This window comes from Vombatus ursinus, unplaced genomic scaffold, assembly GCF_900497805.2.
Source record: "Vombatus ursinus unplaced genomic scaffold, bare-nosed wombat genome assembly UNPS02008961.1, whole genome shotgun sequence".
In the NCBI taxonomy this organism is placed as follows: domain Eukaryota; kingdom Metazoa; phylum Chordata; class Mammalia; order Diprotodontia; family Vombatidae; genus Vombatus; species Vombatus ursinus.
This window is the reverse complement of record NW_020948739.1, coordinates 7,753,751-7,776,511: the sequence shown is the minus strand read 5'-3', so window position 1 is coordinate 7,776,511 and position 22,761 is coordinate 7,753,751. Positions and strand designations below refer to the sequence as shown.

The window sequence follows — 22,761 nt, the reverse complement described above, 5'->3', positions numbered from 1 at the left end:
ATTTGTTTGAGCTCACTTTTCTTAACTTTTGAATTATTAATCCAAATCTGACTATCATCTGTATGTATCAGCAGTGTTTAGTTGTAAACTTTTTTTTCTGAAAAATACAGTTTTTAATCTGTTACTAGTTTAATATCCAATATATATTGATACATTCCAGGTTGTAGAACATGTATTTGGTGATTCAAATCTCAAAACCTATTTTCTCCCATTTGACATTTAATTTTAAATTTAAATGTACATTTCAAAAAATTCAGGTGGATTTAACGTGGCCAGTGGGGGGGCTAAGCATTTTCCCAAACAACCCTCTTAATAGTAATTCCATGGCTCTCCTTTTGTTCAGGTAGAATGCTCTGAAACTTCTATCCTAGCCCCTCCATGAAGTCATTTTAATCGAGATACTTTCCGGCACTCTGCAGTCTTTCAGTCCAGAGAACATGAAGGACGAAATCTAAACAAAAGCTTATTTACTTTTTCCACACTTCAGGAACCTGAGTAAATTCAGTCCAAAGAGCCCTAGGGGAAAGAAGAAGAAGAAGAAAAGAGCGACCTTTCATTCAGCACAATTGAAATTAGCAAAGAGGGCTTTATTTACACTGGACATTATCATCCTAATTAAAAAGGTAAGGCAATACATTGATAATGATAGATAATTGCTTTCCAGAGTGGGTATTGCTGAGATATGGTAATCAAATTGTTGTTTGGGACCATTTAGATGTTAATAGGGTAGGATTCTTTGTGCAGGCCATTTTTTTTTTAAAACAGAAGGTAGCTGCATTAAGGCAGAATGAGTTTCTCTGAGCTCAGCCTCAACAGCATTGCTTTGGCTGTGCCTATAATGCTTTCCCCCTGCTCCTGATATTTTTTTAAATGTCACTGAATGAGAAAGGGCACCAGCTTCTATCCTCTCCATTTATCCTCTCTCAAAATTCTCCTCCCCCATCAGTTTCTTAATAAATGTTATTGATATCTTCTGTCTTTACATTGTCAAAATCCCTCCCAGCATCCCTCCACCTCCCAGAAAGTCATTCTATATAACAAAGACTCTTTTTTTTAAGAAAAGAAAAAGAGGAAGAAGAAAAAAGTCATTAAAATAAATTAGAACATCAAAAGAGTATGAGAGAGTGTGTGTGATGTTTTATACTCAGCAACTTTCTGCCTCTGCAAAGAAGTGGCGGGAGACTACTTCTCCTATCTGAAAAGATATCTGAAAGAATTCCCCCCAGTTTTAAAGGGTTAAAGATCTAAATCCAAACTGCCTTGTTGGGCAAATATGCCACCCAAGATGGTTATAGCTTCAGCCTTTCTGAAAGGCTTTCTACTGGTTCTCCTTTTCTTTCCCCTGTCGTCCCCTGTGTTAATTTAATGCAATGTCATTAGACTCGGGTTTTCTACTTGGGTGAACACTGCAAATCCCACCTCCTGTTGCCTTATTTTTCAGACCTCGTTTTACCTCACGAAACTCTTATCTCCATGTATCTTTGCACAAACTGTCTCACACATCTGAAATACACTCCCTCCCCTAACTCCACCGTCTCAGAATCCCTAGTTTCTTTCAAAACTCAGCTCGAGTACCACCTCCTACTGGAGACCTTTCCCAATCCTCCAGTTGCTGGTGCCTTCCCCTCCTCAGATTACCTTGTATTTGTTTCATGGACACTTACATTTGTCAACTTTGTCTCCTTCTTAGAATGTAAACACCTCGAGACCAGGGTCTGATTCACTTTTGACTTTTATCTTCAATGCATGTTTCAGTGCCTGGCTCATAACAGGTGCTTAATCTTCATGCCTGCAGTGACTTTTTTTTTTAACTGAAAGGTTGAGTTGACTTTTTTTAAACTTTTTTTTTTTAACTGAAAGGTTGGGATCAATAATTTCAAAAATCGACCAAAGAGCCTTCTATGGTTTCCACAGGTTCTGAACAAGCTACAACAGCTCCCTGCCCTCTTCTTGATTCCAGCCCTGTCCAAGACCTTGCTAAAAGTGTGGCCACTGAGGAAGCCATGGTGGGTACACACCATGGGAGTGGAGGAAGGGGACACTGTTCAGGGGCCTGCCTCAGCCTTAACCTTATTGTTTCCTTCTCTGTAGGCTGCTACCATTCCCTACTCCCAGGGAATATCTGAGGGTAGGGGTAGAGAAAGGGAAACAGAAAAAGAGAAGAGGGAAGTTGGAGGATGGTGTGCTCCAAGTGGAGAGGAATATAGTCCAACCACAAGGCAGGAAGATAGCAGCCCAGCCTCTATCACCAGGAGAAAATTTCTGCTCAATGGGAATACACACACACACACACACATACACATTGTATATATATATACATCACATATATATACACACATTACGATGGGTGGAACTGAAAATTAATGTCACAATGGATTATAAGAGGAGAATTAAAAATGAGTGGAAGAGAAAGTGAGTGTGGAAACCTAGAAGCCTTTTATTTTTCACTTCACCTCTGGGATTCCAGATTTCAGGACAGGTTTTGGAATCAAAGGATCACAGTTTGAAATATAAGCTTAGCCAAATCACTTAAGTGCCCTGGGCTGTATTTTGCTCGAGTGTAAAATGAGGGGGGTGAGGGGGGTTGGACATCATGGGTTCTTAACCTGGGATTTTTGAGCTTGTGTTTTTTTAAAAAATCTTGATAACTGCATTTCAATAGAATTGGTTTTCTTTGTAATCTTACGCAATTTGTTTTATGCATTTAAAAATCTTATTCTGTATTTTATACAGTAACAGTAATATTGTAACAATAGTCAACTGTGACTCACCTATTCTCTCTGCTCAATACAATGATCTAAGACAATTCCAGAGTACTTATGATGAAAAATGCTATCCACCTCCAGAAAGAGAACTGATGAGCTCTGAGTGTAAATTGAAGCATACTTTTTCATTTTCTTTGATTTTTTTTGCTTTTTTTTCCTGCAATATGGCTAATATGGAGATATGTTTGTATGATTTCACACATACAATCGATATCCTATTGCTTGCCTTCTCAATGGGTGGTGGAGGAGCTGGAAGGAGTGAGAGTATTTGGAATTCAAAATTAAAAAAAAACTTAAAAATATTTTTGGAGCAGCTAGGTGGCACAGTGGATAGAGCACTGGCCCTGAAATCAGGAGGACCTGAGTTCATATCTGGTCTCAAACACTTGACACTTACTAGCTGTGTGACCCTGGGCAAGTCATTTAACCCCATTGCCTAGCAAGAAAAAATATATATATTTTTTGTGTTGGTAATTTTTTTATTCTTTTTTTATTAATTTATTTTTAGTTTTCAACATTCACTTCTATAAGCTACCCCTCCCTTTCCCAGTCTCTCCCCAAGATGGTGTGCAATCTGATATAGGCCTTACATATACATTCCTATTAAACATATTTTCACATTAGTCATGTTGTAAAGAAGAATTAGAACCAGTAGGAAGAACCACAAGGGAGAAGAAACAAAGCAAAACAGAAGAGGAAAAAAAAAGAACAAATAGTATGCTTCTATCTGCAAAAAATAGATATTTTTTAAAAAATCATTTTGAGAAGAGATCTATAGCCCTCACCAGACTGCCAAAGGGGTCCCTGATAGGAAAAAAAAAATAAAGTTAAGAACTTTAGAACCAGATAACTGTTTTCCAAAGTTTTACTCTCCTACTCAAAGTTTTCTGATCCTTTGTTGCCACTTTAGACCAGGCCTTCTCTACACTTATCAATGGGTTTATCATTAGGAGGAAAGGGTTGAAAGTGAGTGTGTGTGTGTGTGTGTGTGTGTGTGTGTGTGTGTGTGTTGAGGAGAGCTTTTAGGAAACCAAGCCTTTATCAGTCTATCAAAATATTCACAGGAATGTGCTTTTTCTTGCCTTAACAATATCCTTAAATCACATTCGAATAAAAGTTGCCAATCTCCTGCCCATGATCTCTCCTCCCTCTCTCTCTCTCTCTCTCTCTCCTCTGCTTTCCTCTTTTCTCTCCCTCTTTCTTTCCACACATTGCAGTGAAGTTATAGAACTGCTTCTTACCTAGTTTACTGTTATTTGTCAAACTCCCTTTAATCGCTTTAAAAAAAAAATAACGCCACCCACTTATTTCATTTACTTGGGTAGCATTGGACTTTGAATTAGGACCTTCTAACCCAGACATTTACTAGTTGTATGATTTTAGGCATCATTTCAATTATATTTGCCTCAGTTTTTTCATCTGTGAACAAAATGGGCTTAATACCTATAGCACTTATCTCAAAGTTATTGTAAGGTTCAAATGAGACCATGGATATGCTTTACAAACCTTAAAATGCTATATAAATGTCAGCTGCTATTTTTAAAAGTCATGACTCTTGGGTGCAAAGTATGTAGAAATGGTTCTTAATAGCAGAATGTCCCAGAGGCAGGTAGGAAAAAAAAACGAGAGTAAGAGGTTGGACTGTATAGAAACAAAGAACCAGGTAGTAAAAATAAATACTGAATTACATTAGAGAGGTCAGAATCATTTTGTGAAAATGCATATAAAAGGGTTCTGCCCGATTGTCAGCGGAGGAGAGCCATGCAAATGAATAGGCAAAACAAATTAAAAAGGACTGAGAAGGAAAGAAGGCTGGGCAATCTTCCTATCACTTAGTTCAATCTGCTTCTCTTCTCATGGATTTCCACCTTAGAGAAAAGTGGAGACTACCTGCTTTAGATGCTATCTCCGATGAAGGCCTGGGGGAGGGGAAAACCATCTTTGATAGAGCTTACATCTTACTGAGTATCTTGTGCAGGCAGAACTCATTTTTAAAAGATCTTTATAATGGAAATGGGACCCATGTCATTTGACTTGTCATCACATTTTGATTGGAAATATTTTACTTGTCCAATTTTGTAAGAACAATAACTATTTCTACCCTACTGATTCAGTGTTCTGGAAGGTGAACCAGGTACTGGAAAAGGTCAGTGGGCTTGGAGGGATTCCTGAAGATTCACCATGACTTCAGAGTTATTTCTGTGCTTCTGTCCTAGTGAAAGTGCTTGACTGTTATGTCAGTCAGTCAACAAGCATTTATTAAGTGCCTACTGTATAATAGACACTCTGCTAAATGGCTGGGCCTATAAAGAAAGGTTAAAAAGAAAAAAATACAGTCTTTGTTCTCAAGGTGCTCACAGTCTAATGGGAGAAGATTGTAAAATGAGAACTGAAAGAGATTTTAGGTGTCACCTAGCTGAACTCTTCATTTCACCGTTTAGGGAACTGAGGCTCAGAGAAGTTAAGTGTGCACGAGCCTGGCATATGTCATTCAGTCCTGTCCAACTCTTTGTGATCCTGTGGACCACAGCACACCAATACTGTCCATAGACTTTTCTTGGCAAAGATACTGGAGTGGTTTGCCATTTCCTTTTCCAGGGGATTGAGGCAAACAAAGATTAAGTGACTTGCCCAGGGTCACACAGTATCTGAGGTCAAATTTGAGCTCAGGTCTTCCTGACTCTAGGCCTCGAGCTTAATAGGTGCTTAATTAACGCTTGTTTACTTTAGTGATTTATTTAACATAACACAGGTGTTACTGGCTGAGGTGGGATTTGAACCACCAGGGTTAGCACTCTTTCTATAATCCCATGCTGTTACCATTTTTTTCTATTCATTATCATAAGGGTTTTTAACATAAAATCTATTATATATATATATATATATATATATATATATATATATATATATATATATATATATATATCCATCCATCCATCCAGGCAGGCAGCTAGGTGGCACAGTGGATAGCACATCAGCCCTGGATTCAGGAGGACCTGAGTTCAAATCTGATCTTAGACACATAACACTTACTAGCTGTGTGACCCTGGGCAAGTCACGTAACCCCATTGCCTAGGCAAAAAAAAAAAAAAAAGAGTTCTAGCTCTATCTATCTATCTCCCTCTCTTTCTCTGTCTCTATATAGTTCGCAGAGGTTTGGATTAAATTACCTTCAACCTCTTTATTGTTGTCTGTTAGATACAAAAAGGGCTAGGTGACAGTGGACTAAGTGCCCAGACTAGAGTCAGGAAGACATCTTTCTGAGTTCAAATCTGGCCCCAGACACTGGCTGTGTGACCCTGGGCAAGCCATTTAACCCTGTTTGCCTCAGTTTCCTCATCTGTCAAATGACCTACAGAAGGAAATGGCAAACTACTGTAGTATCTTTGCCAAGAAAACCCCAAAAGGGGTCACAAAGACCCTGTTTTCAGTCACCAGTGAAAACAACCAAACAACAAAAGCTACAAAGAATGATTTGCACATCTTTATTGCTTATCAAATTGGGTAGAGAACGAGGCTATCTTCATTGGCTGGTCTATAGCAAGAGGGAACCCTAAGAAAATCACAGCTGTTTCCAGGATCTCCTCTCCAATCTTGGGGAAGGTAGAATCTTGCCCGAGGCTGGACAAGTCTGGAGGCCTGCACGTTCTAGATCTTGTGGTTGTTTGTTTGTTCGTTTGTTTTAAATCGGTTCTGCTTATTCTCTCACTCCAGAGCCACCTCCTCCAACGGATCTCTTGTGAAGACATTTCGTTTTGGTGTTCCTCCCTCTCATTTTCATCTTTGACCCATTCAGGCTGACAAATTTCAATTGGAGAAATCCCAGTTTCATAGACCTCGGATCCTAAAGACCACATCACAAAATACTGCTTTTGTTATGGGGGGAGAGGGAGGGGAAGATGAAAGAAATTAAGAAGAAAACCTGAGTGCTTCAGATGGCTGTTTGTTGATTTTGTGCCCATGGGCAGGAGGGGCTCAGGCTCTAAGGATTCGCTTTTGCTCTGTCTTCAACTCTTACACCTTAGCAATTTCCCCCAGGGCAGGTGGGCTGACTATCTCTCCTCTCAGACTTTCTCTCATTTCTACCCAAACTTTACCTTTTGATAACAAAATCAGCCTGGGGAAGGTGTGCGTGTGTGCGTGTGTGCGTGTGTGTGTGTGTGTGTGTGTCTGTGTGTCTGTGGGTCTGTGTGTGTATGTGTGTGTGACTGTGTGCTTGATTTTCACTAGCAGGCCAAGCGAGCGCCTTAGAGACTGCATGCCTTAGCAAGCCAGTGTGGGAAGAGGTAGCCGGCTGGGAGCCGTGTGTGTTGAAATCAGGTAGCTTGCCAGTGCCACCTCACTGTGAATTAGACGGGCACAAGCCAACATACATAGAAAAGCATGTCATTCCTCCCCCTCCCTCGGCCTCTTTACCTGCATTTAGGGCTTGTGAAATATCTGGATAAAGCCTGGTGTACAGGAAGCTCTTTATGCACATGAATAAATAGCACAAGAGAAGACCAGCAGGGTTGACTCCCTCCCTTTGCTAAGATGCCAAAATCCTGTTGAGAAAGGACCACCTATTGAGTGAGAAACTCCTGCATATAGCCAGATGAACTGCTGGGCCGCTTGCTCAGTTTGCCAAAATGAGGACGTCCTGGCCAATGAATGCCTATTACACATGCCAACTGGACAATGGCGTGGGGGGGGAGGGGATATGAGAGAAGAGAAGGGAGGGCAGCATTAGCATTAGAGTTTGCAAGGCACTTTACAAATATTATTTCCTTTGATCCTTACAACATCCTTGTGAGGTGGTTTTTGTTGTTATTCAGTCATGTCTGAGTCTTCCTGACCCCACTTGGGGTTTTCTTGGCAAAGACATTGGAGTGCTTTGCCATTTCATTCTCCATATCACTTTGCAGATGAGGAAACTGAGGCAAACAGGGTTAAGTGACTTGCCCAGGGTCACACAGCTGCTAAATATTTGAGGTCTGATTTGAACTCAGGTCTTCCTGACTCCAGGTCATGAACTCTATCCACTTGCCACCTAGCTACCTTGTGAGGTAGATGCTATTATTATCCTTATTTTATGGTTGAGGAACCTGAGACAGAGGTGAAATGAATTGCTCCAGAGTCCTGCAGAAAATAAAAATCTAAGGCCAAATTTGAACCCAGGTATTCCTGACTCCCGGTCCAATGCTGTAGCCACTATACCACCTAAATATTTTTCAAAATTTGTTCTGATATATACAAAGACATGAACTAAATGATTTAAAAAACAAACACCCATTTATAAAACACTTACTATAAAGATAAGCAGTAGACATGATTCTTAAGCACTTCCCAAAGATAGCATTGCCTTCCCTCTGAGACCACCTCCCCTCTACTCTGTATATACCTTGTGTGTACCTAGCTCTTTACATTCTGTTTCCCTGTTAGAATGTAAACTCCATGAGGGCAGGGACCATGTTTTTGTCTTTCGTTATATCCCCATTACACCGTGCACATGTGTACATATGCACAGTGCCTGACACATAGTGGATGCCTAATAAATGCTTATTGATGATGGTTGATGATGATGTCGTGGAAAGAGCTCTGGATTGGGAGGGTCAGAAGAGAACTGGGTTCATATTTTGCCCCCTACCCTAGCTGGGTGACTGTGGACAATCAATTAGTCAATCACTAACCAAGCACTTATCAAGTACTTTGTATGTTCTACAAACTTGAGGATACAAATAGAAAAATGAGATAATCGTTCTACTTCTCTGGGCCTCTATTTCATAAAATATGGGATCAACTATGAAGTCCTCTGTTGCTTAAAATTCTTCATAACCTTTCCAGTCTTCTTACACCTTGCCCTCCTCCACATACTCCACCACCTAGTTATACTGACCTACTTGCCTCTGAGGCTTTTGCACTCACTGAAACCCCTGCCCAGAATGCTCTGACCTCGGCCCTCTACCTCTTAGTTTTCCTGGCTTTCTCCAAAGCTCAGCTCAAATTCCACCTTCTGCCTGATACCTTCCCCCTTCAGATTACCTTCAGGTAGATTACTCTGTATATATCTTGAATGTACGTAGTTATTTATGTCGTCCCTCTCATTGGAATCTGAGCTCCATGAGGAGTGGGACAATTTTTGCCTTTCTTTGTAGCCCAAACACTTAGCACGGAGCCTGGCACACCACAAGTGCTCAGTAAATGCTTGTTGACTGACTGGACTTTGATAAGTACTAACGAACCAAAAAAGGCTTCAAATACAGGTCCTCTGGTGGACTGTCCATCTCTTATCCCTGAACCAACCAAAGTTCCAAGAGCTTCACGGGCAAGCTAGCCATGAGGTAAAGAATCCTAGGAGCGTAACAACCCATAAAGACCATCTGTCATGATGTTGAGGGGTTGTAATATGCTCTGACGGAAGGGATACCCAGATTAGCAAAATAATACAAGAATTATGTCAAATGTCAGTTGGCCTCTCTTATTTTCTAGTGACGATCCCATTTCAATGGAGAGTTTCAGGAAATGGGCCCACTGCCTGAAGGTTACAGTGCAGTAGGATTTTAGAAAGAGAAAGAAGCATAGGCATCATCTAGTACAACCTTCTCATTTGACAAATGGGCAAAGTGAGACTCAGACGGATGAAGTAGCTTGCCCAAAGTCACACAACCAGTTAGTGGAAGGATTAGAGCCAGAGCCTCAGCTTCCTGGTTCCCAGGAACCAATGAACTTTTTAGCACTAGACAATATTATGTTCATGCCAGTCAACTTCCCCTATAATTGGTAACTAACCGGCACCATCCGAAGTTCTTTAGTTCCCTTTGATGAGCCTTTCATGGACAGCTGAAGTGGAAAAGAATGGTATAGGATAACAGACCTGGAAGTGTCCCTGGAGTCCTTCCAGTCCAACCAAGGCCCAACATGGTATGTGGACTTGGAGTTAGGAAGACCTGGGTTCAAATCCATTCTCAAACATGTAATAAAATGGAGAAAACAATGGAACTTACTTCATTGGGTTGTTGTGAGGATCAAATGAGACATGTCTGTAAAGTACTTTAGCATTATACATAATTATTTTTACATAACTTGCTCCAAGTCATACAGACCAGGACTTCTTAAATTTTTTCCTCTTGAGACTGCTATTCAAGTTTCTGTAGCATTCCTTGGCATTGTGTGACGTGAAAGCATGCGCAGTGTAAAGCACGCATGCTTTGTGTTCAGAACCAAGGCGGCAGTGAAGTTGCCTGGTGCAACATGGGCGAGTGCTGCTGGAAACACCTCAGATTCATTACATGTTTGATTTTTAATTAATTTTTGGTCATTGCACATTCAGAAACCTTTTCCTGTTGCCACATTTTTCACGCCCCTATATGGGGTCATGACCAACAGTTTAAGAAGTGCTGATATAGGCAATAAGCATCAGAGGTAGAATTTGAATCCAGATTCTTTGACTTAAAGGTCAATGTTCTTTCCACCGTACCGTGTTTTCTCCCTATGAGTTAGTTCGTCTTTTTTTTTTCTTTTAAAAGTATTTTATTTTTTTCTACTACATGTAAAGACACTTTTAAATATTGAATCAGTTCATGTTACATTGCCAGGGCACTCTCCTCCTCTCCTAGGGGACATGAGAAGCAGAACTAAAAGAAGGAACTTGTCTGGAAACAGAAAAATGAGGTCTCCATTTTTCCTTTTGCCACCTTCTTTATGGGATTCTTAACAACCATTTTGTAGGATATAGTTATTACAGTTGTTTTCTAAGTTAATTGCCTATTAGAGGGGAAGTTGGCTGGTGTGAACACAGTTTTAAGGAAGTGTTCTCAAATAGTGCCTCATAATTCCATTCCATTCAAACACTTATTAAGTGCCTACTACTTACTTGTAAAGTTTCTGCTAGGTTGGGACAAGAAGACAAGCTTTGTCTTCACCAAGCTTATTTTCTATTGGGAGGTGGAGAATCAGATAAAACATGTAACAGAATTGTAAAGAAAAAGGAATACAAAGTCATTACAAGAGGGAGCGAGTACAAACACCTGTGTGCTTAAGAAAGACTTCCTCAGGAGGTACACCTGAGTAGGGCTTTGAAGGAGATGTGGTCTCTAGGGGATGGAGTTAAGTTTGTCAATCAATTAACATTTATTAATGTTTACCATGTGTCATGCACTGTGCTAAGTGCTAGGGAGACAAAGAAAAGCAAAAGACAGTCCTTGCCCTCAGGGAGTTTGCAGTCAAGTGGGGGATAGACTATATAAACACCTCTGTACAAGCAAGCTAGGGACAAGAGTTGAGGACAGAATGAATTCCAGATATGGGGACTTACTACTCAGCACTGAGTAGTGGCCCTAGACAGTTGTTCCATAAGACTTTTCTCACGCATCCCTTCGGTGGACATACCAGAAAAGTTTCACATTTCACTTTTTGCCGCACAAAAGCACTTGGATTAGTCTAATTGAAATCCCATATTCTACTGGAGTTCACTTTATGTTGTCAGTGTTTACATAGCTGCAGGTGTGGGTGTGACTGCGTGTTCCTCTGCATTTTCTACCCCAACATCATCCCCTTGACTATTTCTTATTGGTTTTCCTCACTATAAATACCCATGTGGGTGGGCGCCGAATCGACCACAGGTCCAGGTATAGGTTGGACTCCTAAAATGATTATCTCTTTGAAAGGAAAACAAATGGTAGGTAAAATGAACCACAGTTATAGACTGTCTCTGGTTTTATATAGACTGGATTTGTGGGAGAGGGGAGGAATGTGACCTATATTTGGACCAATAATGTACATGCTTTTTGATGATCACACAATTCATACGATAAAATTCAGTAGGACAGAGAAATTACTTCCATGTCACTGGAGAAGCTGTTCCCCTAAGCATTATAATAATAAGAATTAGCATTAATAGAGCATTTTATACTTTATTATTTGATCTTCATAACAACACTCTGAGGTTGTTGTTCAGTTATTTTCAATCACGTCTGACTCTTCATGACGCCATCCAGGAGTGGGGAGCCTTCAGCCTCGAGTCTGCATGAGGCCTTCTATGTCCTTAAGGCTGCACCTTAGAGGTGTCATCGTATCCAACTCCATTGTTTTAGAGATGAGAAGAATGAAGTATAGACTTGTGCCAAGTTGTGGCTGGCTACTCCATATTAGAAATGGAACCAGAATGAAAAAGTGGAAAGAACAATGTCTCTACAATTCAAGTCCTAGGTTCAAATCCTGCCTCTGATACCTACTATCTGTACGACTTTGGGCTAGTAGCTCACCTTCCCTGCACCCTACCTTCCTTCACTGCACAATAAGGGGTTACATAGTTTTTCTAGATCTATTCCCCGAGATCCCCTATCTCCTGACTTCTGGCCCAGGTCTCTTTTTGAGAGCCGTTCATTTTTCCTAATGGTCAGAATAATTTGAAAATAGAATAGGTTAGGTAGTGAGTTTCCAATCTCAGGAGGTGTTCAGGCAGAAGCTAGTTTTCAGCTTGTCAAGGATGCTTTCATTAGGTGTTGAGGTAGGCTTCTCTGCATCTGCTTACTCTTGCCACTCAGCTCTCCTCTGTAGCTCAACATGGTTAACTGCAGAGAGAACAGTTCCTCAGTACCAGGTATTGTGAAAGTCTGTTGTCACAACTCTATCAGACCTGCTGGAAAGAGGGGGAAAAGTCAAACTGTTTGAAAGTGGGTGTGTCTACACTTGATGGCAATAAGAGCTATTTCTACAGCTTCCCTGGGAGCCCGGGGGTTGGGGCTCACCTGGGCTCCCCCCTCAAGTTTCTAGAATCCAGGCATTACTGGTGGTGAGAATTTAACCAATCCTCACAGCTGCTGCCAACCCTTTCTGGAGACAAGGGAAAGCACAGGCATCTGTATCTGTGATCCCTGAGAGGGATGACAGTGAGCTGAAGTCACCAGGTCATTTTTCACAGCTGTAAAGGAGGGGCAGGGTAAGATGTTACATTGCATACTATAAAATCAACTAAGGCAGCCCCTCCCTCCCACTGAACTGTCAGAGTCCAGGGCTCCCCTAGCTACTGGGGCTATATATATTTTCTTCTTCCTGCAAAAGTCACATGCTTAATTTTGTTTGTTAAGAGGTGCTATGGCAAAAGGGGAAGGATCCTTTTGGATTTGGAGTTAGGGAATCCAGAATTGAATCGGGGCTCTGCAACGACGTCCTTTGACTTTCTCAACCTCAGTTTCTTCATCTATAAAATGAAGGGTTGGAAATAGCCGAACTCTTCACAAGCTGAACCTCAGTTTACCTTTTCAGCCTTCTTACACATTACTCCCCATTCACAGATTCTATGGCGCAGCCCAACTGGACTTTTTACTGTTTCTCATACATGATGCTCCATCTCCCACCTCAGAGCTTTTGCACTGACTATACCCTATACCTAGAATGCGCTCACTGTTTATCTCCTCCTCACGAAATCCCTAGTTTCCCTCATGACTGAACTCAAGCACCACCATCTACATGAAATCTTTCCTGATTCCCACCGCCCTCTAGCTGCTAGCATCTCCTCCTGAATTTTTAAGCTTGAGGGCTGGAACTTTCATTTCCATCTTTGTATTTTCCAGTAGTTGGCGCAGTTCCTGTCAAATAATAGGAGCTTAATAAATGCTTGTTGTTGGATTGCCACCTACTAGCTAGGTGGCACAGTAGATAGAGCACTGTGCCTGGAGTCTGGAAGACCTGAGTTCAAATCTGGCCTCAGATAGACCTGAGTTCAAATCTGGCCTCAGACACTTACTAGCTGTGTGACCCTGGGCAAATCACATAACCCCGTTTGCTTCAGTTTCCTCATCTGTAAAATGAGCTGGAGGAGGAAATGGCAAACCACTCCAGTATCTCTGCCAAGAAAACCCCAAATGGGGTCATAAAAAGTCAGACACGATTGAAAACAACTGAACGATAACAAGGACACTAGTTAGTGACCTGGGTTTGAATCTTGGGAAAGAGATATAGAGTAGACCTGTGATTTCATCTGAGACTTCCTCTACTAAGGCAGGTTGGCACCTTCTCTGCACATGTAATCTTAGGGAGCTCCCTAGAGCACTGAAGTAAAATGACTTGTCCAGGGTCTCACAGCTAGTATATGTTAGAGGCACAGCTTGAACCCAGATCTTCCTGGCTCCATTCACTATACCAACTGCCCCTTGGTACTAGATGCAAATCACATACCTCCACTGAGCCTCCAGTTTGAAGTATTTCATTGGTCACCCTTTTTGAGGGGAAGCCAAACACTCTCAATCTGTGTGTCTTTTGGCAAGCTGCCTACCCTCTCTGGGCCTCAGTTTTCTCATCTGATGCACTTGAATGAGGTGACCTCTAAGATCCCTTCTTACTCCTATGTTCCTGGGAGATGTGGCTTTTCAGGGGAAGAATATATAATCTCCCTCTCTCCCTAGTTTACATTCTTCAAAAAGGCCAGGCATCTGTTCCATTTGCTTAGAGAATTACTCAGCATTGTGGCAGCCATGTTCATATATTCATGAAGGTCAAGAAAAATTTCTTTTATTTGCTGGTTTTTCATCAAGGCTGTCTCTTAGCAAAGGTGTGAAGCCCATCGTTGGTGCCGCTTTCCTTTTTGTGACTATTCCTATCTCTCCTCATGCCTCCCTCTGTCAGTATCTCCTGTTCCCTGTGCCTCCCACATCCAATATTCTCACTATGTTCCAAGTATCAAGAAGGAGTCTGCAGTCGTCTCAGTGAGCATGAGTTGGGGGTGGGGTTACCTTTCCCAACAAACAATAAAAACCCATTGATTTTACTTGGTGAAAACGTGACTGGCCAACCACATATGTAGACAGAATAAGTGGTGAGGGACCTTTACCTTATGATTTTGCAGGAAGGCCATACTCCCTCATAGTCTCTCTCCTACAGAGGACCTTGGTGCCCACAATTCCACCATTAGGGATAAATTATTTTTTAGATCTCTTGACTCTTAACACTCTAACTCTGTAACCTAAAAATCAAGGAGCCTGGATTAGAATAGATAATTAATTATAAGATCATAGATCTAGAATTAGAAGGAGCCTTGTAAGGTCATTTAGTACCCCTTCCTCATTTTATGGGGCATCGAGGTAGTGCCATCGTGCATAGAGCATTGGGCCTGGGATCAGGAAGACTCATCTTCCTGAGTTCAAATCTGTCTTCACATGCTTAGTAGCTGTATGACCCTGGGCAAGTCACTTAACCCTGTTTGCCTCAGTTTCCTCGCGTGTAAAATGTGCTGGAGAAGGAAATAGCAAACCACTTCAGCATATTTTCGAAGAAAACCCCAAATGGGATTATAGAGAGATGGGATATGACACAACCACCACCACTTCATTTTATGGACGAGGAAATCGAGGCCCAGAGAAGTTAGGTGACTTGCCCAAGGTCACAAAGGTCACACAGCAGTCCACGTTGAGGATTCATTCCATGGCACCAGGATCAATCTTTAAGATTCCTTTCATCTTGAAAATTCAGGGATTTAAAGGTTTTTTGAACAACTGAATACTATTGTGAATCCTAGTTTAATCCCAGTGTAAAATGAAATAACGTTGTTGTTGTTGAGTTGTGTCCTGCTCTCTGTGACCCCATTTGGGGTTTTCTTGGCAAAGATACTGGAGTGGTTTGCCATTTCCTTCTCCAGCTCATTTGACAGATGAGGAAACTGTGGCAAATAGGGTTAAGTGACTTGCCCAGGGTCACACAGCCAGTAAGCATCTGAGGCCATATTGGAACTCAGGAAGATGAGTTTTCCTGACTTCAAGTCCAGCACTCTATTCACTGTGCCACCTAGCTGCCCCCCAACATAAAATAATACTATAATGATAACAACAATAACAGTGTTTGGGGTGGGGGAGGGGAAGAGGACTATACCTTCAGATTTCACTACCAACATGGAACCTTCTTCCACTGACTCTTTGAGTCCCTACAAAAATCCCATTGTCTACAAAAGTCTTTCTCAAACTCTGTTTACTCCTGTGCCTTCCCTCTTTTAACTATTTCCTGTTTATCCTGTATATAGCTCATTTGTACGTGTTTGTGTGCATGCTGTCTCCTCCAATAGATTGTGAGCTCCTCTAGGAGGGTACTGTATTGTGCCTCTTTTTAAGGCTTGGTTCCCCACCCCTTATTGCAGTGCCTGGTACTTAGTAGGTGCTTAAGAAATGTTTACTTACTGACTTGACTAATATAGGTGGTCAATTCCTCTGCGACCTATACACTTAGAGAGTTGCCTAAGACATTGAGAGGTTAAGTAATTTGTCCAAGGTCACGCTGTCATTATGAGTCAGAAGTCAGAATTGAACCCAAGTCTTTCTGACTGGGAGGTCAGCCCTGTTTCTATTGGTAATAAGCATATCTTCCATTTACAGAGCCCTCTAACTTTCAAAGTTTTCCTATTTTTTATTGCATTTGTCCTCTATCTCAGTGAGGTGGCTAAGTGACTTCCCCAAGGTCACACATATTAAGTCAGTGTTTGAACAAGGAATAGAATATAGTCTCAAGAGACTCCTTTTCCCTTCTTTACTAGATTTAATAATTTCCTTGGAACCAACATCTGCTCTCAGGTACATAGTACATATAGGGTATGGGGGTGTGTGTGTGTGTGTGTGTGTGTGTGTGTGTGTGTGTGTGCCCAAACACTCTCAGCTAGCAATAGTAAATTTCTGTTTATACTCCAGACCACAGTCAGAGAGAGGCTTAATTATCCTTGGAATTTTTCAGCAGGAGCTGGGCGTAGACATTGGCCCTCTGTTTACACAACATTCTCTCCTCCTAGCCTGAGGGAGAAAGGGGCTAGTCCGGGAGACCCAGGCCAAACAGCTTCCCACCCCCCACCCCTTTTAAGAACTCTCAGGCAGACTTCCTCTATCTCCCCCCTTTCCCCTCCCCCCATTCTTAGGACTGGCTTTATTGACATAACTCCTGCTGTCTGATTTGCCAGGAACATGGCAGATAGGCCCTAAGCATTTTGCCCCTCCCCTTTCTAATGCTAAGAGGGCCTGGCTATCCTCTTGGCCCCGGTCATTCTCTTTTGCTCCAAGCACATAGCGGAAGGCCACTAAATCAATACCTGCTGATTTGATTTTAGAGTGAAAAAAGGAAGCTCCAGATTGAGACAAAGAAAAACTATTTAGACAAAACTTAACACTCCTAGATATTTCAAGGACAGGTACTATAGTTTCCTTCAAGGTTCAGCTCAGGATGCATCCTTTTTTTCTACCTGAGGCCTTTCCCGACTCACCCCAACTGCTAATATCTCCTTTTATTAGTTTCTTTTTTTGGGGGGGAGGGGGGATAAGGAAGCTGGATTTGAACTCAAGTTTTCCTGACTCCAGGCCTAGCACTCTATCCACTATGCCACCTAGCATTCACAAACCCTATCCCTTTTGTCTACTTCATATTCAGGTGTAGCAGCTTGCTAGCTGCTCCTTACTTTTCACATGCTGTTTTGACACGGACCATTCCCCTCGCCTACAATGCACTTGCCCCTCATAGATACTTACGGAAACCCTTCAAGACTCAGTTTAGGTGCTGCTCTCTCTATGAAGCCTTTCCAGTTCTCCCCCAGCTACAAATGCTTTCTCTTTCCTCAAACTTTTCCAGTACACTTTGTCTGTACTTCTCTGCACAGCCCTCCCTTACTTAAATCCAACTCACTTGCAAGTCATGGCATCACCTTCCCGATGCCATGGTCCTCTTTGAGAATGAAAGACAAACAACAACAATCTTGTTCCCCCATCGTACCCTGCCTTGTGTTATACATAGGATCATAGGACCATGGATTTAAAGCTAGACAGAGACCACAGAGGACATTGAGTCTAGCTCCTCATTTTAGAGATGACTATAGGGCGTCACTGAAGGTTTTTGAATGAGGATATTATATGCTGTGCACTAGGAAGATTATTTGACGGACAGATGGAGGGTAGATCATAGAGGATAAAGACTAGAAACTGAGGCATAGAGTTGCTAAATGACTTGCCTAAGGTCACACAGCATAGCTAGCAAATGCTTGAAGCACAATTTGAACTCAGATCTTTCTGACTCCAAGTCCAGCACTGTTACCTATGCTTCTCTGTATATGCATCATTCCCCTCCTAGTAATGATATATGTACTTATGTACATATATAAATATGTATAAGCACAATATATGTATATTTGTATGTGTGTATGTATGCTTATGTATCTCTAGCGTCATTCTCTCTACTTAGTTTCAGTCATGTATCAACAATTGCTAATTGATCATTTTGGAGAAGGAAATGGCAAACCATTCTAGTATCTTTGCCAAGAAAATCCCAAATGGGGTCATGAAGAATCAGAACGGACTGAAAATGAATGAACAACAATTGGGCATTTACAACTAGATGTCCTGGAGACATCTCTAACTCAACATGTCCCAAACAGAACACATTACCTCCCCTCCCCCAACCCTCTCCCCTTTTATTTATTTATTTGAGAGGCAATCAGAGTTAGGTGACTTACCTAGGGTCACATAGGTAGTAAGTTTCTGTGGCTGGATTTGAACTCAAATCCTCCTGGCTCCAGGGCTGGTGCTCTATCCACTGTGCCACCTAGCTGCCCCAACTCTTTCCTCTTTCAGATTTCCTTATTTCTGTAGAAGACATAATTATCTTTGCACTCTCCAAGGTTCACAATCTTGCCATTATTCTTTCCTACTCATTTTCCCTTGACCCACATATTCAATCAAATGAGATAATCTTTGTAAAGCACTTAGCACAGTGCCCAGCACATAGAAGGTTCTTAATAAATGCTCATTTCTTCTCTCTCCCCCTCCCCCAATCAATTGTTAATATTGTTGTTTCTACTTCTAAAATAGATTTTTTTTTTTTTTGCATTTGACTTCTCTCCACTAACCCAGTTCCCAATTTAGTCCAGGCCCTCATCCAATCTCACATTGATTATTGCAACAGCATCTGCATAGAAGTGATGATTTAAATCCATGGGAGCTAATGAGGCTGTCTAGGGAAAACATAGTGGGAGAAGAGAAGAGAACCTAGGACATAACTGTGGTTCACAGAGTTAGGGTTGATGAGCAGCAAAAGAGCCTAAGAAGTGGTCAGAGAGGTAGGAGAGGACCCTAGAGAGAACAATGTCACAAAAACCTTGAGGGGTGAGAGTATCCAGGAGGAGAGGATGTTCAACAGTATGAAAAGCCACAGAGACGTCGAGAGAAAGATGAAGATTGAGAAAAGATCATCTGTTTTGTTATTTAAAAGGTCAGAGAGAGATCACTGCATAGGAGTTATTGAATTACAGTTCAGAACATTTGTATAACTGGAAGGGACCCTAGTGCATTGACTGAACGTGAAGAACTTTCTAACAATTAGAACTATCTGAAAATGGAATGGACTGACTCATGAGATGAGATATCCAGCTCTTCATGACTGGAGCTATTCAAGCAGGGAGTGGATAGCCACCATACAGGGATTAACATGAATTTGTGTAAGGGTTGAACTAAATGACTTCTAAGGCCCCTTCCAACTCAAGTATGCCATCCTTTATGGGGATGACACTATAGCCTACCAAGTGGAAATGGTCGGACAACATCAATGAACATATGTCATTACTCAGTGTTTAGGAAAAGACATTTTGGGAAATTCTGAGTAGAGTAGAGATGCTACTTGGGGTTGGTGATGGTATATCCCTTAAATAAGGTATAAGTGTCTTTCAGAGCAATGTGATACAATGCAAGGGGTACAGAATAAGGATTCAGTATACCTGACAATCCTATTTCTGCCCCTGCCGCTAATTAATTTGGTCTCTGAATTTGGGCTAGTTACTTCTATCTCTTGATGCCTCAGTTTCCTAATCTGTAAAATGAGGGAGTTGAACTAGATGGTCTATAATGTCCAAAGATTCACCATGGCAGAGTGGCAATCATGTAAGACATAGAGTCAAGAAGACCTGGGGTCATAGTCCATCTTTGACACTTGCTATCCAGGCTTGAACTCTGTGTCATCCCCAATTATTCACTTTTAATCAATGCCCCACCTCCTTATCTTATCTATTGCCAAATTATGTCACTTCCACTTTTCTAACATCTCTCTTATACCTCCTCTTTTTGTCATTGACGACACTCCCTTAGTTCAGGTCCTTATCCCCAACTGCTGAACTAGTTGCAATAGCCTTCTCATTGGTCTCCCTGCCTCAAGTCTCTCCCCACTCCAATCCAGTCTCCCCGCAGCTGCCAAATTGATTTTCTGAAGTATAGGTCTCACCATGTCATCTCTTTACTCAACATACTCCAATGGCTTCTTGTTGCTAGTTGTCTTTCTTTCTCGAAGAGGACCAAAGTAACATCACTATGTTGGGGTCAAGGTACAGTGTATTCGACTGTGACTAATGAGACCAATACAAGTTCAGAAGGCTCTACCACAGTTCAGGCACAAATAATCTATATGATCATTAGAGATGTCTAAATTTGCACATGTCTTCTTTCTTTTGAGCTACTATACTTCTGCTTTGCTCACAAAGCACAGAGCCTTCTTTGATGTGGGCACTGCTGTTACCTCCTGGATAAATATAAAGTCTTCTGTTTTCCATTTAAAGCCCTTCCCATCCTGGCCCCTTTCTTTCTTTCCAATCTTCCACTTTGCTCCTCTCCTCACAATCTGGCAGTCCACCACATTGGACTATGTGTTGTTCCAGTCACAGGACACTCTATCTTTGCACTGGCTGTCCTCTATCTTCTAACTTGCTAGCCCAACTCTTCATCTCCTTGACCTCCTTCAGGACTGAACTTAAATCCCACTTCCTGCAGGAGACTTTTTCTGCTCTCTTCAGCTGCTAGCGGCTTCTTTGATATTGCCTTCCATCTACTCTATACACAGGGTGTCCCAAAAGTATTAGTGCAGGTTTAAGCATTAATACTTTAAACCTTCTAAGTCTTTAAAGCCAACAATGGCACTAGGACTTCTGGGACACACTGTATGCCGTAAGTTATTTTCATGTTTGTTTCCCCCTTTAGAATGTGAACTCCTTGAGGGCAAAGGCTGGTTTTTGCCTTTATATCTCTGTTGATTAATACAGTGCCTGGCACCTAGCAAGCACTTACTAAATGCTTGTTAACTGACTATGTGACTTTGAGCAAGTCAGTTTAATTTCTTTGAGCCTCAGTTTCTTCATCAGCAAAATGGGGATAATATCTGTAATTCTTCTCACAGGGATGAACTTGGTGACCTGTTAACTTCCTTTCTAATTCTGAAAGCCTATTTCCCTCAAGACTCTAAAATTCTGATTCAATGAAAATACTTCACCCAAACTGTCATTCAATTTAACAATTAGAAAATTAATCAGTGCTCACCCTCAAGATGAGTACACAAATAATTATAATAAAATTAGAATATAAAAGAAGACAGTAATTCACATTTGTATAGCAATTTAAGGTTTACAAAGTGCTTTTCTCATCATTCCTCTGTGATCTAGGTACTATTATTATTATTCTTGTAAGAATGTAACAGGGCAACTAGGTGGTGCAGTGGATAGAATGCCAGACCTGGAGTTGGGAAGACCTGAGTTCAAATCTAACCTCAGATACCTACTAGCTGTGTAACCCTGGGCAAGTTACTCAACCCTGTTTGCCTCAGTTTCCTCATCTGTCAAATGAGCCAGAGAAGGAAATGGCAAACCACTCCAGTGTTTTTGCCGAGAAAACTCTGAATGGGATCATGAAGAGTTGGATGTGTCTGAAACTACTGAACAACAACCAAAAAACCCTGACTGAGAGTCCATTGGCATGGAATTCCCTCCCTATTGGTGAAGATGAATGGCTTGGCCAGCAGAGTTGTGAGAGGCAAAAGCTTCAGTTCTCTGTCAGTCTTAACTTTGTGCTCTCCAAGCTAGAGTATTCGTGGAGCGTGTCGTACAGTTGATTTCTAGGTTGGAGAGAGAAGATGGAAGAGGTCAGCACCACTTCAGGTTGCTGGTGGAAAACACTCTGGGAAGACATGAGAGGAACAGAGAGTCTTCAGTTTGTCTTTATTCCTAGCTTGCTATACTGGAAGAAAGACTGTCACTTGGAGAGTCCCAAAGGGGTACTTCCACTGGAAGAGTCCCCAAAAAGAGGACTGGTCAAGAACTGGTGCTCTTACCTCTCACAATTTCACCCAGCCCCTCAGGCAGGGCAAGGAATTCATCTCCACCAATAAGGGGAGAGTCCCATACCAGTGGGCTTATTTTTTATTATTATTTCCATTTTACAGATGAGAAAATGGAGGCAAAGAGAGATGAAATGATTTGTCCATTGTTGTAGTTATCTCATTTGATTCTCACAATAACCCTGTGACATAAGTACTATTATTATCTGCATTTTATAGATGAGCAAACTGAGGTTAAGTGACCTGTCCAGGATCACACAAGTTGTAAGTGACTGAGGCTATATTTGAACTCAGGTCTTCTTGATTTCTGGCAGGTTCTAAATCTGCCTTGGTAGACTGGAGTTTTATGAGTTCCTTGCCTCTATTTTTTTTTGACAAATTTATTTACAGATTAGCAGAACAGGTATTTTTCTGTTGGATAGAAAAAGAACACTGTCAAAATAAAATAAAAATTAAATGTCAAAAGAAGGGAAAAAGAGCATTGTCTTTCTAATACTAAAAAAAAGCAATAGATAAGATCTATTCCAGGTTCCCCACTCTTGATCTATTCGAACTATTGTCAATTCTTAGGATATCACCTAAAATGTCATATTCATTCATTCATTCATTACACAAACATTCATGAATGTTGGTGGTGAAGTGGATAGAGTGCTGAACCTGGAGTCAGGAAGACCTGAATTCAAATCCAGGCTGACACGTATTAGTCATGTGACCCTGAGCAAGACACTTAACCCTTGACTGCCTCGGTTTCTTTATTTGTGAAATGAGGATAATAATAGCACCTACCTCACAGGGTTATTGTGAAGATCAAATGAGATAATTAGTGCTTTGCAAACCTTACAGAGTTAGATGAATTTGAGCTACTATTAGTACGTGCAAAGCATTTTAGGTTCTGTGTAGAATGCAGTGA

At 41.4% G+C, this 22,761-nt stretch overlaps 1 long non-coding RNA gene across 1 annotated transcript in view; it reads left to right on the top strand.

Moving 5' to 3' along the window:
* Positions 1-6,754, top strand: part of LOC114034345 — a 38,870-nt gene extending 32,116 nt beyond the window's left edge. The window contains exons 3-5 of the long non-coding RNA XR_003568088.1: positions 488-623; positions 1,915-2,006; positions 6,480-6,754. This is a non-coding gene — a long non-coding RNA (uncharacterized LOC114034345). The remainder of the gene's footprint in view (positions 1-487; positions 624-1,914; positions 2,007-6,479) is intronic.
* The last annotated feature ends 16,007 nt before the right edge of the window (positions 6,755-22,761 follow it).